Source organism: Mustela nivalis, assembly GCF_964662115.1.
Source record: "Mustela nivalis genome assembly, chromosome: 18".
NCBI lineage: Eukaryota > Metazoa > Chordata > Mammalia > Carnivora > Mustelidae > Mustela > Mustela nivalis.
Genome location: NC_139037.1, coordinates 15127704 through 15143688, shown reverse-complemented (window position 1 = coordinate 15143688; position 15985 = coordinate 15127704). Strand labels below are relative to the sequence as shown.

Genomic DNA, 15985 nt, shown 5'->3' with positions numbered 1-15985 from the left:
TTACTGTCATCTATTCTGCTTGGATTTTATTAAGCTCTAAGACTCTGACTTCCATTGCATATGGAAAATTGTCTGCCATCATTTCAAATATATCTTACACCTCATTCTCTCTCTCCTCCCAGGACTCCAATGAAATGAATGTTAGAACGTTTTCTAAATATCATTTCTCTTAACCACTTTTTCTACCTTTTTACATTTTCCATCTTTTTGTCTCTCTGTATTACACTTGGGATAAGTTTTTCAGCTGTATCTTCCAGTTCACTAATTCTCTTCTCACCTATTTTTATCTACTTTTTTTTTTTAAGATTTTTTAATTTATTTGACAGACAGAGATTACAAGTAGGCAGAGAGGCAGGCAGAGAGAGGGGGAAGCAGGCTCCCTGCCTAGCAGAGAGCCCAATGTGGGGCTTGATCCCAGATCCTGGGATCATGACCTGAGCTGAAGATAGAAGTTTTAACCCACTGAGCCACCCAGCTGCTCTATTTTTATCTACTTTTAACCTGGTCTTTGAGTTTTTAGATATTGGTGACTAAGTGATTTTGTTGTTGTTGTTGTTGTTGTTTAATTTCATAAAGTTCTATTTAATTTGTTTTCAATTTCCCCAGTCATTTTTCACAGCAGGTGATTCTTTTCCTATGCTTTTTATTCTTTCTTATAGGGTTATAATATTTTATATGTACTCATATCACAGTCTCCATCAGGATCTGATCAGAATCTATTCAATTCTATTAAAAGTTCTAGAAAGTCAGTATTTTGTTTGATGGATTTTGTTAATTCTCTTGTGAAACAAATATTTTTTTCATGGTATATTTATAAATCTGAAATGTGAGTTTATGTTTTTTGGAGATTAGAACATATCTGGCTAGAAGGATCTTGTACTACATTAATTTCTGGGATTTGGCATTCTTGCACAACTTTTTCCCTTCCAAATCCCAGGAGGAGATAAATTTCATTATTATCTCCGTGAGCAGTTTGGCAGAATTTCTTTCTACTACCTTTCACCAAGGATCAGTACTTTGAGGATGCCAAGAGAAGTGGGAGTTAACTTCCCAAGATACAGGGCACATAATTTTCTGTCTCTGAATTTGAAACATGTTCCCTGTTCCTATCCACAGTGACAACTCCTGAGCTTACCTCCCTGGTTTGTAGCCCATTCTTTTTTCCTGGTAACTGAAGATAACCTTGCTTCTTTTTGTAAGACTAGTTGTAGACTTAAAAAAAAAAAAAAATTATGTTTTGTTTAGATTTTCTAGGTTTGTTTGAAGTGGTAGGGCTTGTGGCCTACCATGTAACATGTATTATGGTCTCACTTTTTTGGGGGAAAAGAGTGTGCACATATGGCAGCAGATGAGAAGAAGAGGTCTTAATTAGTCCAGATATGGTCAGTACATGCTGAGATTTTCAGAAGTACTTTTCAAGACAATTCAGGGTCTCCCTGGGAAAAGCTGTGGTTTGTAGTCAGTCCCTACTACCCTGCAGTTATAATTCAGCCCTTCCATTCTAAGACTAGTTCAAGAAGTGAATTACATGGCTTTTTATATTTGGGTTAATCAATGCTTAAAACAAGGCATTATAATAATGACTGAAACTTTGCAGGGGTTTTGGTACCTGGAACTAATCCCCAATTCTCAGCATGTGCATTTTATATGGCTGCTTAAGCTCTCCTGCTATGTCTCATCTGATTTCACTCCAAGCCAAGAGTTGGGTCCAGATGGGAAATCTGGATAATAAATAGTTATTATTAGATTTAGACTTAATTTCCTATCTTCCTGTATCTTAATGGTAAGGAATGTTAGAAGTTTGTAGGAATGAAATGTGTGTCCATTTGGGGTTTTGTGGGAATGGATACATCAGAACTTTGGGTTTATGAAGATTAGACACAACCTCATAGAAGATGAGTGAAAACTAATGTGAAGAACATATTTACAAGTGTTCCCATTTCACTATGGCCAAACCTTTGCATTGATTGTGCCTTGGAGCTCCTCCTGAACTGTCCAGGAAAGACATTTTTGCTTCTAGGGTTTTGTGCTATGGTTCAACTCTATTTTTTTCCAATAAACTGTGCTTTCCTTTGTCTTCTAGATTCCAGGATTTCCTAGTCTTGTCTAGATCCGTGTTTGGGTTTCATAGTATAATCATGCGATCACTCATTTAAAAAGCAGTGTTTCACTTATTTCACAGGGAATTTGAAAGAAAGGGGGAAGATATATATGTTCCCAATCCACTATTTTGAATGGAACATTTATTTTAAGCTTTATGATCAGAGACACAGATGGCAATGTAAACTTTAATATTTTTTGTAATAGAATTAATAATATTTAAATATAATACTTAAAAAATTGTTGCTTATACTTAAACATTTCTAACTTGATCCCCAAGAACTTTTTGAAAGTAACAGTGGTATAGTTTTTATAATTTTGTTGTTGTTATTCCTACAAATGACAAGTCTGATTTCAGATGTGGACAGAGGAGCCAGACCTATACTACTTGCTTTTTTTTTAACGATTTTATTTACATATTTGACAGAGAGAAAGAGAGATCACAAGCAGGCAGAGAGAGAGAGAGAAGGAAGCAGGCTCCCTGCTGAGCAGAGAGCCTGATGTGGGGCTCGATCCCAGGACCCTGAGATCATGACCCAAGCCGAAGGCAGAGGCTCAACCCACTGAGCCACCCAAGCGTCCCGACCTATACTACTTATATAGTCAGTTTGTCAGAGTAGAAATTATTAAATTTGCCTCCCAACTGCTGTAGTTGAAATATTGATTTAGATAAGACCTGAGGAGGAATTAACATATTTTATATGAAATCATGTACAAAACCCAAATTGAACCACTCATTAATGCCATCAATTTATTTTCTATGTTGGTCAGCTGCTCTTAAATGATAACATACTATTTCCTTCTCTTGAAGATACTTAAAGAAGGCCAGTAGTCTGGCTGTTGTTTAAAGCCTCTTGTTTACAAAATTTTCCTTTAGAAGGCAAATAGGTAGTAGTTCTCCAATCTGTCTACAGAACAGGCCTAAAAGTAATGGTAACCCCAAAATAATGAACATGCCCAGTGTCCAGATTGAGGTGTCTAAATACTGTTCTCCATTAAAAGGAACTAGGGCTTCTTGAGGAATTGGCTGGTTCTGGCCTGGCAGGTGATACATAAGGTCACAACAAGATATCTTACTGTGCCAGAAAGTAAAGAAACTGTCAAAGATGAAAGAATTTTGTCAAAAGGACACAAGAAGAAATACAAATGGGCTCCCCTCAGTGATAAATGGAACACTCGGAGCATTAAAAAAAAAAAAAAAGGAATGAAATTAGTTGAAACACATTGAGTCCAGTGACACTCAAATGAAGAGAGAGGAAGAGAGATTGAGAGAAAGAAAAACCAAAAAGCAACCAGTATCAGTAACTGGATATCATTAGAATTAACTTCTTGCTCTGAAAATTGGTAACTAAAAGAAAGAAATAAGTAAGCATTTATCCTGTCTTTCCCATATGAATTGCCTTTCTGGGTAACTAGTCCCAGTTAATGAGGGAAACTTCTTTTATACAGAAGAATTTCAACTAACATAGGAAAGACAGAATCACTGTTTTAAGATCCCTAATGAAATAATTAGTAATTCATAATGCTAAAGACAGAATGTTTTCATTTAATACCTGTGACATGTAAGTATTTTATACATCGTCCAGGGAGAATATATATCATATTCATATGAAAAAAGGGACAGGTAAAGCAAAATCTGAAGAATCATCACATCTAGTGATGGGAATATGGAGGTTATCATCTGATTTCTCTGCTTTTGAACATATTTGAATTTTTTCATAAGAAGAAATAAATGCATTTGGTGTAGTTGAAAGGGCCAGAGTGGGAATTAAAAGGCCTAAATTCTTGTTTTAACTCCATGTAAGGGAAGCACTTTTTTTTCCTTTTTTTTCTTTTCTTTAATTGAAGTATAGTTGACACAATATTACATTAGTTTTAGGTGTCCAGCATAGTGATTTGACAACTCTATATGTTATGCTACATTCAGCACAAGTGTATCTACCATTTATCACTGTATGACACTATTATAATACTGTTGACAGTATTCCCTGTGCTGTACCTTCATCCCCGTGACTTTTTAGCTCCATACCTGGAAGCCTGTCCCTCCCATTCCCATTAACTTGTTTTACCCATCCTCCTGACCCCGTCCCCTCTGGCAACCCAGTTTGTTCTCTATATTTAAGAGTCTGTTTCTGGTTTTGTTTGTTTGTTCATTTATTTTGTTTTTTAGATTCCAGGTGTAAATGACATCATATGGTATTTGTCTTTCTCTGTCTGACTTATTTCACTTAGCATAATATCCTGTAGGCCCCTTCATGTTGTCACAAATGGTACGATCTCATTCTTTTTTTATGGCTGAGTAATATTCCTCTGTGTGTGTGTGTGTGTGTGTGTGTGTGTGTGTGAGTGATATCTTCTTTATCCATTTACCTATGGCTGGACACTTGGGTTTCTTCCATATTTTGGCTTTTGTGAATAATGCTGCAATAAAGAGAGGTACTTTTATCTTTTCTAATTAGTTTTCTCATTTTCTTTAGGAAATACCCCATAGTGGAGTTGCTGGATCATATGGTATTTCTCTTTTTATTTTTTTGAGGAATTTCCGTACTGTTTTCCACAGTGGGTGCACCAATTAACATTTCCACCAACAGTGTACAAGGGTCCTTTTTCTTCCAAATCCTCGCCAACACTTGTTATTTCTTGTCTTTTTGATTCTAGCCATTCTGACGAGTGTAAGCCATTCTGACAAGTTCACATTTCCCTGATGATTAGTGATTTTAAGCATCTTTTCATGTGTCTGTTGGTCCTCTGCATGTCTTCTTTGGAAGTAAGGAAGTATTTTAAATAAGACAGATTGCTTCTTTGAGTGTTTGTTTCCCTATTTATAAAATAGTTTGTTATACATCACTGTGGTTCAAAACTTGGTAATTAGAATTCTGATCTGTGGAAATTAAAAAAAATAAAGATTCTGTGTTGAATGTAAGCTTAAAAGAACCTGCATATTCTCCTTTTTTAGAATGATAATGCATATTAGCATTTTAAGGCTTTGGGGAATGAATTCCTTGGCAAATAAAGAATCAAACAAACAATTGAACATCTTGAGCTCAGTGTTTCCCAGATACAATTAAAGAAAACATCCTTCCCTCAGTTTTGTTTTTTGTTTTTGTTTTTGTTTTTCATTTAACACCTATGACATTTTGAGGAAAACCCTAGACTATGCAATCTGTGAAGACCCTTTTGGCACAGAAGTTCTAGGAGTCTAATTCCGTAAGCCTTTTAAATGTCTATAGAAAATCAAAATAACCAGTTAATACAGTTGGAAAAAAAATCAATCAAATCAGTTGTCTGACAGAAGTGCCTATTTAATTCAGTCCAAATGTTTTATCAAGTAGCCCCAGGTAGACCAGCTTGACTGTTTAAAAAAAATAATCCTGGCACTATCCTATGAATTCATGGTTGGTTCTATTTGTGAGATGCTGAGCTTAAGTAAAGACACAATATTCATTTGGTCTGTTGTGATCAATGCTGATTGCTCAACAATCAGTGATTGATGTCAGTCAGAAAGCTCAACAAATGGTCATATTCTCTGTCTGCATATTGCCACTCACATGACCACCATGACCTAACTTGGAATAGATATGATATTTGACCTGAAACATATTTGTAACTACTCTGTATCCCCCTTATAAGTAATTTTTCTAATATTCACTCAATTTCATGGGGTGATAGCTATAAAAATGTGGAGGATTTAAGGAGGTCCAGTGCTGACCATTATTTAAACAATTATTTTTTTTCCTAAAAGATACATATTCTCTCTTTTTTCTTGCTTGAAGATGAAATTCAGAACTTTTAAAATTAATTTTAATTATTTAATTAACTTTTAAAATTAAACCTTCAATTTCTCAGTCTTAAGGAAAGAAAAAAACTACTGTTAATAGTTTTCTTGTGTTTGCTGTTTAGTAGAACTTTCTAGAAGGTTGGGAAGTGAGTGAATGAGCAAGCACATGAGCTGATGTTATTCGTTAACAATAAAAGAAAAAGTCTGCCCAATTCTGTGTCTACCCTACAACCATATAATACATGAATTTTTAAATGAAACTTTTAATTCTTAGATAATGACAGGTTCACATGCCGTTGTAAGAAATAATACAGACAGATCTCATATATATATATATATATATATATATATATATATTTTATATATATATATTTTTTCTATATATATATTTTTTAAGATTTTATTTATTTATTTATTTATTTATTTGACAGAGATCACAAGTAGGCAAAGAGGTAGGTGGCGGGGCGGGGGGGTGTGGGTAGGGGGTGGGGGAAACAGGCTCCCTGCTGATCAGAGAGCTGACTGATCAGAGAGCTGGATGCAGGGCTTATCCCAGGACCCTGAGATCATGATCTGAGCCAAAGACAGAGGCTTAACCCACTGAGCCACCCAGGCACCCCATATCTCATATATTCTTTAGACCATATCTCCCAATAACATCTTACACAACTATCCACTACAACATTGTGCTGAATCACAGTATGCCATTTGTAAAGTTTAAAGGAGATGCCAAAGTAAAGAAAGAAGAAAGGAAGGGACAAAGATACATGAACTTTTTGCATAAACTTCATTTCACATTGACTACCTATATTCCATGTTTTAAAAGAAGAAATCCAAATCACTGTCTGTTACAAGTAAGGAGGCATCCAGATGCTTTCTCTTTCTGCATTTGTGTAAGTAAATGATATGATTTTCCATGTATATAAAATTTGGACTCAGAAGTCATACTTAACATAAGCATATACAGTATGATTCTGCATATGCTTTCACACACCCCTCTCTACCAAATAAATATATAAAGTTTGAAATGACTTGAGGTGCAAACCAAAGCAAATTTATCAGAAGCTGGGCCTTTTGAAAAGATCTCATGGCATGAATTTGCTGTCTTATGAAATTTTAAGCCCGTCATTTCATTTTGAATGTTTAGAGGAAGGACTGTACAGAACACCTCTCTACTTGGGCCATCGGTAATGTGGAAAACAGAACGGTCAGCAGGGTGTTGGCTAGTCACTGTCCATTTACCTTTAACAGACTTTTCCTTCCCTGGGTGCATCTCTGATGATGGAAGAATCATTTCTCTTCCATCTTCTCTTTGTGATAATTATTTATCTAAATACTGGTGCCACATGAATTCACTGCTGCCATAGTGCATTATCTCTTCTTGCCCATCGTTCAGATCCTTGGGTGATGTGGACATGTGTGTATGTGTGTGCATGTGTGTGTGTGTGAGCCAAGGGTAAATATTTGACCGTGGTTCCAGCCACCACTGCACAGCCCCTGAGTGACCCTGCATTAATTAGCTGAGAATTTCAGGGCTTTGAATCTGATTGAATCAAAATATTGTTTTTACAAGTTGATGAAGGCTCTTGATTGATGTGGGCCCTGCTGATTCTTTAAAGGATTAAATTGTATGTACAGATTACGGAGTCCTGGCTGTCACTGCTTAAAAAGGGATTGTTTTTTAACCAGGCTTAGAAAAAAAAGTAGTGCTATGTTGTGTTTTCCTCCCCGTGGGCGTCGTGATCATTTCAGTGGGCAAAGTATGAAAGAGAATTAGAAAAATTGAGGAAAGTGGTCAAGAAAAACATCAGGTAGAAATAAAGAGGCAGAAGAGACAGACAAAAGGAAACAGAGAAGGAGGAAGAGGCATGGTTTCCATTCATCCTGAAAATAGGTTTTGCATGCACATCTGCCATCATGAAGCCTGCCATGTTTTACCCTGGGCTCGGGAAAGGAGCACAATCATTGGGGTCTGCGTTCGTCGGGGCCTAGAGCTACTGAATGGCATCTCTGGTGAGATAGACTCACAGGGCCTTGGGTCACATGGGCCTTGGGTCACACCTGAGAGCCCCGCCGCTTCAGTGAGACACCAGAACTGCCCGCAGTCAGGCCCTTGGCCTGAGACAAGCAAAGCTCTGGGGGGGAACTGACAGGAATAGAGAGCCAAAGCAGGAGCACAGCTAACCCCCTGCAAACATTCCGTATTAATGGGAAATAGCCACATTCCCAGACAAGGCAAGTCTTAATATGTTGCCCTCTTCTACGTCTCTTTCTCAAGATCTCTTCTATTGGTCCTGTGTTGATGTTTTTCCTACCTGCAAATTTAGAAAACTTTAATCTAATTTCATCGTGCACCCGTTAACATGAAAAATGACTTTTCTCATGGACTCTGTGTTGTGTAATGAATCAAAACCAATCAGCATACAGAAGAAACAATAAAATGGAGCACAAATCATCATGTACCCTGAGCAGGGAAATTGCTGAAGGTCTAAGCCAGCGTCCCCTTGCACAACTTCTGAGAATGAACCTCTGGTTTTTAAATAGTTCTGGGAACATGCCATTTCCTCTGGGTTCCTTTTCAGACTAGTCCCCTAGAATCTTGGACCCTTTCTAAAGTTTTATTCTCCTTTCACTTGTGTCATGAAGGGATTCCTGAAAGTTGGTTAAGCTATAATATGTTAGGCAGTGGGTAGAGCACCATGATGGGTAGGTGACCTAGAGCATGGGAAGGGGGAATCTATAGGAAAGAAAACTCTATAAGCCTATTGTCTGGTTTAAAAAAAGATCAGATCCACAAAACTGACCATTATTTTTTTTTTCCCTAAGATTTTATTTATTTATTTGACAGAGATCACAAGTAGACAGAGAGGCAGGCAGAGAGAGAGGAAGGGAAGCAGGCTCCCTGCTGAGGCAGAGGCCTTCACATACTGAGCCACCCAGGCACCCCTAAAACTGACCACCATTTAAAAGAGCATATTAGTAAGTTTGTCATAGTTCGTAACAACATCCTATAGACTTTAAACAAGTGGGACAACAGAACGTAGTAACAACAGAAATATATTTACCATCGTTCTGGATATTAAGAAGTTTGAAATCAGGGTGCCAGTGTGGTTAGGTTTCGTCGAGAGCCCACAGCCAACTTCTCCTTATACCCTCACAAGGCAGAGAACAGAGAGTGGGGACACTCACTCTTTGAAAGTTCTCTTGTGACCTATCAGGACACTAATTTCATTCATGACAGTTTCCACCCTCGTGACCTCATCTCATCCTGATTACCTCCCGGAGGCCCTCTTCCTAATACCATCCCTTTGGGAGTTTGCAGGGAGGTGAGGGCACAAACGTTCAGTCTCAGTCGACAACACATATAAGATGGTGGCTTTAAAATGAAGGGCATGCAGATGAGAGTGAAATAGAACAATGGAGAATACGAAGTAAGACCACCGGGAGGCACTGGGTCTTCAGAGTCGCCTTGTGGGAGACGGCAGGTGTGAATGTGCAGAGAGCAGAGGAGATTCTCCTACAGGACAAAGGACAAGTCTAAGAAATCAGGACCTTTTGTGGTTATTCAGCTTGGTGGAGGCAGGAGAGTGGTGTGGGTCAAGGAGCCGAAAGACAGTTTAAGGAAGTGGCTTCCTTTCAAAAAAAAAAATAAATAAAAATTCCCTCCTATTTATTGACAATTTGTATTTCTTCTTTTGTGGATTGTTTGTTCATATTGTTTATTTTTTCCCCCTGGGGTGTTTGTTCTTTATTATTCATTTTAAGCATTTTCTGTGTGTTAGAGATATTAATCTTTTTTTCATCTATGATATGATTCTTTCTTTGTGTTTGGTATTTGTTTCTGATTTTTGTTTATGGCATTTTTTTTTCTCTCGATGGAGGATCCTGGCTGTCACAAAGAGATACCAAAAGCAGGGGCTATTGAGACCCAACTGCAGACACCTAAGCAGAGGGAGGACAGCAGGAAGAACCCCCATGTGAGGATATAGAAGTTCCTGCTCTCTAATCTCAAAAAATTTGATTTAGTAGGTCTGAAGTGAAGGGTCCAGAAATAAGTAATTAAAAGTCCCCACTGTTAGGACTTCCACACTTTAAAATGCATACAGATGACCTGGGGATCTTGTTGAAAAGCAAATTCTGACTCAGTGGGTCCAGGGTGGGCTCTAGGTTCTGTAAACGTAGCACACTTCCAGATGCATGGTGGCCGGCCCCACCATGAGTCCCAGGAGCCAGTGAGCTGATAACTAGGTATGGTTAGGACCCACTTCCTGAGAGCATCTAAGATCTAAGAACAATGCAGGTGCAGTAACCTGTGTGCATGAAATCTTACATCATTTCTTTCAGCAATGAGAAATAAAAGAGGTGATTTTTGTTTAAAACTGGGAGATTATTTCTTTTTCACATCTGCATTTAGAATTAGTCTCGTTGTACTTAACTCACAGTTAGTAAAAAGAATAAGAAAAGGAAGTCTTCAGGTCTCCCTGGAATATATAAATAATGGATTATTCCTCTAGGTTCTTCCTCCTGTCTTAAGAACCAACCTGGCATTATTTCAAAAGAAATGGAGGAAGGAGGAGAGGAAAAAAGGGAGGAAGGGAAGGGTGGGTATGGGAAAAAGAAGGGAACAGGCCGGAGTTACTGGAGGTAATGCTCAGCAAGGGAAGACTATAGCTGTGAGAAAGAGAGAGGAAATAGGGAGCTACACCTAAATTATATGTGTGTGTGTGTGTGTATGTGCACAAGAACATGCATGTGTATATATATGTGTGTAAATATGTAATGATCTGTAATTATGTGTATATATACATATGTGTTAGGTCCAGTTATATATCTTAGGTGTATATATGTATATACTTATATTTCTGTGTATATGTGTGTAGGTAGAGAGAGAAAGAGAAATGACCAAGCTGGTAGAAAATAAACCATCTAGGGGGCATCTGGGTGTTTCAGACAGTTAGGTGTCCGACTCTTGATTTTGGCTCAGGTCATGATCTCAGGTTTGTGAGATAGAGCCCCAAGTTGAGCTCTGTGCTCTGTGCAGACTCTGCTTAAGAGTCTCTCTCTGTCTCTCCTCCACTTCTCTCTCTCTTTTTCTTTCTCTCTCTTCCCCTATCTTTAAAAAGAAAAAAAGAAAAAAAACCTAAAAACAACAACAACATCTTATTTCTAACAAAATAGTTGGAGGTACTCTGGTTATGTATAATATAAATAGATATTAATTTAATCTAATAGATTATAATCATCATTATAAAGTACACCTCCTTTGACACCCACCAGTGGCAGAAATGTTCTAAGAACCACACTTCGCTGAAAGAAAGCATTTTTAATCAAATATAGGTACAGCCAAGACCATTGACTCCCCCTCATTCCCATCATCTATTTTATGCATATAAAAGTTCCATCCTCCCTTTACAGAAAAAAATCCTGCTCTTTGCCATGAAGGGCCATGGTCTCTCTGTGGCCTGGCTTCAGAACAGTGCACTTCCCACTCCGTTACCCAAATCAGCCCAAGAACATGGTCCTCTCTTGCCCCAGTTTTAGCAATGAAGTACAGCCATCACCAAGAAGGCTAGGCAGTCCTCAGGTTATCTTCACTTCCCTTCCAACTGGGGAGAGCTGTGAGGGTCTTTGGCACAAGGGCACAAGAGGGAGTGAGGGCATGGGGTATGGACTTCTGGGGGTGTCTGATGCAGGGTAAATATTCTTGCAGAAAAGCAGCACATCGATGCAATAAAAGGCACCCCCTCCCCTCGTTCACTATAACTCTCTTATTATCCTGGGCTCAGGTGTGTTGCATGAATATACAATAACGGGGCTAACAAGATGGTTTGGGGTCACAGAGGGATAAACCATGGCGTAATCCAGCTCCAAAAGCCGTTCTGGTAATGAAAATTGTAGAGCAGTCTTGTGGCTAGTTTTGTAATAAAGATATACAAAGATGAATATAGGTTTCCAGGAATTAATCTGAGAGCATTTGATCCAATTTATACTGGAGTGGCTGCATTGAAGGCAGCTCGGTAGACGGGATTCCAATTTAGGTTGATAGAGTGCTGTGGGGTCCCAGGGAGGAAGGGCTCCCTGTAATTGGGAGATGATTTTATTTTTGAAATACCCATCCCTTGGCTTTGTCAAAGGCCGTGCATCTGTCTGCCTCTCCTGTGAATGCAGCCTGGCTCAAGGCACTGAACCCTGCCGTGTAAGCTTCTGGTTCAGTATTCAGCATGACCGACAGGCTTCCAGTTTTATTCTTTCAGAGGGGACCCCAGGACACGCTGCATTTTATTGTTGTGATTGTTCTGTGGCCCAAGCAACATTAGGCCCATGGGGAACGGTGGCTCCAGACAGCGTTAGGCACCCTCTCTTCCCCCCTTTCCATTTCTGACCTGCTGGAAGTGACCAAGTGGAAGTCTCCTCAGAGTTTCTGCTCCGGAAGCCAGGAGCTCAGGGCTGAGGAGCGGGTGAGGAGGAGGGAGACGGGGGCACTGTTCTTATTCTGTCCTTGAGAGGGTGTCATTCTCTGGCAGATGTCCAGGCTGGGGACAGCACGGGGTAGGGGGTGGGGTGGGGGGACAGCAGCTGAATTGAGCCTGCGGCTCTTGAAGAACTGGAATTCCTGGCACACTCCTGATAAAGCAGCCCCAGACCACCCCGGGATTGTTGACTGTGCCGACCTTATTGTCATGCTATCTGTTGGATTCTTGGAGCTGCCAATTCAGGAAGAAGTTTCCTGAAGAAGTATTTAGATTCAAAAGCCATTTGATGCTTCCCGTTGACTTTTATTTTTTTTTTTAGGGGACATTAGGGAATCCGTCTCTTCAGATCCTACCAGGGTAGCTGTTAAGAGAGGCTTGTATTAACAACTCCTGTTCTGTTTAAGAACGTGAATCAGAAAGCATTGACCTCTGGCATTCTCCCCTAGAACCCTGGGCCTCCCATTTGTAATTTTATTTAGTCCTTTTCACTGATTTAATTTTGAAGGTCTGTGAGTTTATATATTTTCTCACATATGAGTTTACGTATTTATGATTCACCATCAAAACATATTGGTTATTGGAGCACCTTTTTAAGCATAGTTTTAAAAGAAGTTTGTAACAAGTTTCCATTTATGTCGTGAATTACCACTTCAGATTTTCCTATCACTGTTAGAAAATTTGGCTATGTAGCTGTTTGTTGTAGTGTGGGGAAATAAATTTAATTATCACTGAAGGCTTTTTATTTTTTTCCATTCTTAATCCTATTTTAATATTTCCCTAAATGGTATACATTGGCTTGTATACTGTACACACAAGGTGGCATAAGATTTGAACTGCCTTTAATAACAAATAAAAAAGCAGTTTGTATTCATCTTAAAATAGCCCACAGCTAAAACGAAGAATATAGCTTTGTAGCCAATGAACCCAGAGAGAGTTTAATCATTTAGCCTGCAGATTACAACTTAAGGCATTTGTAGGATTTTCAAATAGATACATATATATGTATATGTATAGTCTGGAATTTGCTTATTATTTGCATAAATCACCTTTTGTTTAGCACAAAACCACAAGCTTTTTAGATCATTTTTAGTTTTCTACTGTCTTAGATTATCTTGGATGGGAGGTGGGAGTGGTATTTTTAGATGCAGCAAATGAGGAAAAAAACGCATTTTCAATTGTCAGTAATATTTAATTTCTATCAATAATTTCTTAATTGTTCTCCTGAAAAGCAAAGCTTTAATGTGTCAGCCTAAATTACAATACAAAAGAAATCAGAAATTATGCTGTTAACATTTCCCATTTTCAGATATTACTGATTAGATTAGAGAAAATTATTCCTTATAATTTCACTATAGAAAAGCTATATGTCTAGTCATATCACTACATCGAAACGAAATTAAGGAGAAACGGCTTCTTAACACAGTGTTTGCAGTTTTTTTTTTTTTTTTTTTTTGAGAAGAAGGAAAGATTGCAGCATCTAATTTTACCCATGATTTGTCTTTATTAAAAGCTCTTGTCAGGGAATTAAACTTTTTTTGGTCTGGGCATTGCCTTAAAAATACAAAGCGTATCATGATGTTGGTCTTATAATAAAAATTAGACTGATTTTAATTTAAAGAGATTTATAAGTCATTCTCTTAGGAATTTTATTGTTTTATTCACCAAGTTAGTAGACCAGTGGAAACATAGCAATGATGTTTAGTTTGCAAGTTAATGAAAAACAAATCCCCTATTGAAATAAACTAGATATTTTCTTCTTTTAATATAGAGAGATCAAGTCCATGCCAAGAAACTTTTCAACTAGCAAAATTCTCCTGAATTTCCTTCTCACATTTTTAAGATCAGGTACCTTCTGTGTCATGGAACTCACCATTTGGGGCAGGTGGGGGGGAATCTTGCCTTTTCAGAATTCACTAAGGCCATTTGGTGAGGTTGAACTTTTTTCAGTATAACGTTAATGTCTAAAATAGAGAAAAAGAAAGAAAAAACCCTGAAGGAATGAAAAGAGCATTTAATTTGAATGATTTGTATATGGGCATCTCAGGAAACACGTATCGTGCATGAGCAAGCCATCCCTCTGTTGTCAAAGACGCTATATCAATGTGTATTTAACTTCAGATGAAAGTTGAAGAGCAGAAACAAGCTTCTATTAGGGAAACATTATATGGGGTTGTGTTTGTGACGGGAATCTCAAGGATTTTTCTGAATACGTTAACTTTTTGGGGTAACTGATGAAAGCTTATAGAGGAGCAAGTCTGTTTCTTAACACAAATTTGTAAGGGTGGTTTTGATATCTTTACCTTTAATGTTTCAAAGAAGCTTTGTTAAAGTCCAGTTTCTGCAAAACGTGTACCGGGGAAGTGTCAGATCACAGGAAAAGAGGACTTTTAAAAATTCAAGGAATATTTGTTTTTTAAGTAAAGCTTAATGAAAACTGCCTGGCAAGCCTATTTTTAGGATACCAGATACACTCTGCCTTCTCAGGGAGGAGACCGTACAAGGAAAAGGGATGATTAGGGTTCTAACTGCTATTTACAGCAAACGATCATTTGGCTATTTTTCTTTCCAAATACGCAGATTAAGATAATAAAAGGAATGACAGTGGATTCCTTGCGGAATTCACTGTTCTTCTCAAGCTCCAGCCTGGCATCGACAACAGCATCTGTGTGCACTTCTGGCCCCGCCTGCGAGTGTACATGTTTGTATATCCTGGTCTCACTGGCAGACCTAATTTCAGAATACATAATGCATGATTTTGAAACCAATTTGTTATTGTAATAAAATATTTTTTAGGAATGCATGGAAGTACTTGAGAGGAGAATGTTAAATTATACATGCATTGTGGCCGAGTGGATTCATTTAGCTCAGTCTGCAGGTGAATCTCCCTGTGACCTTGGCACTTGCCGGCTAGTATAGAATAACAATCAAAGCTTGGATTGGAAATCCGACCATTTCCAAATATTAACAACTTCTTTCAAAGGAAATGCTGATTTCAGCATTTATGTTAATGGGGACATCATTATCTCTTTTAGAGTTTTTAGGGGAGGGGGAGAAATAAAAAAAAAATGCAGCCATGATCTTAATAGGATTAAAAGCCTGGCTTTTTATTTTCAAAATGCTAATTTGTTTTCTGCATTCTGTTTTCATATCCGGGCTTGTTACTCACTACCTTAGGACCCACAGGCTGTGGAAGACTCAAAAGAATTGCATTGGGAACAATAGGAAAGTGACCTTACAGGTTTCCGTCTGAAAGGAATTCTACACTCTTTCCAAGCCCCTCCCCTCCTTTTCTTAGAAGTCAGCTTGTGGCCGAGCATTTCCAGATAGAGGGTAGGAGAGTACAGATGTGCTTCAGGTCCCTGACCGGACTCCCATTTACTTACCCTTCCACGTTAGGGAACAAACTTTAGTCATTAGAGGGGCGTTAATTGAAACAGCGTGCTATCCATATGAATCAGATGAACCGCCTGGGCGGGAGAAGTTTGGCTGTGAAGTTGAGTCGCCGGAAGCTCCTGACAGTCTATAATCTGCTTATCTTGCTGCCTTTCCCCAGTAGCTCACCCTTGGCTGAAGCAGCTGAACAGAGGGGCAGAGAGTAGGCCAGAGCTGAGACAGTAATTTACCATGTAATTTG

At 38.4% G+C, this 15985-nt stretch overlaps 1 long non-coding RNA gene across 1 annotated transcript in view; it reads left to right on the top strand.

Annotated features, from left to right (window-relative positions):
* The window catches only part of LOC309853540, a 328591-nt gene that overhangs the window by 201061 nt on the left and 111545 nt on the right, over positions 1–15985 (top strand). The window lies entirely within an intron of this gene.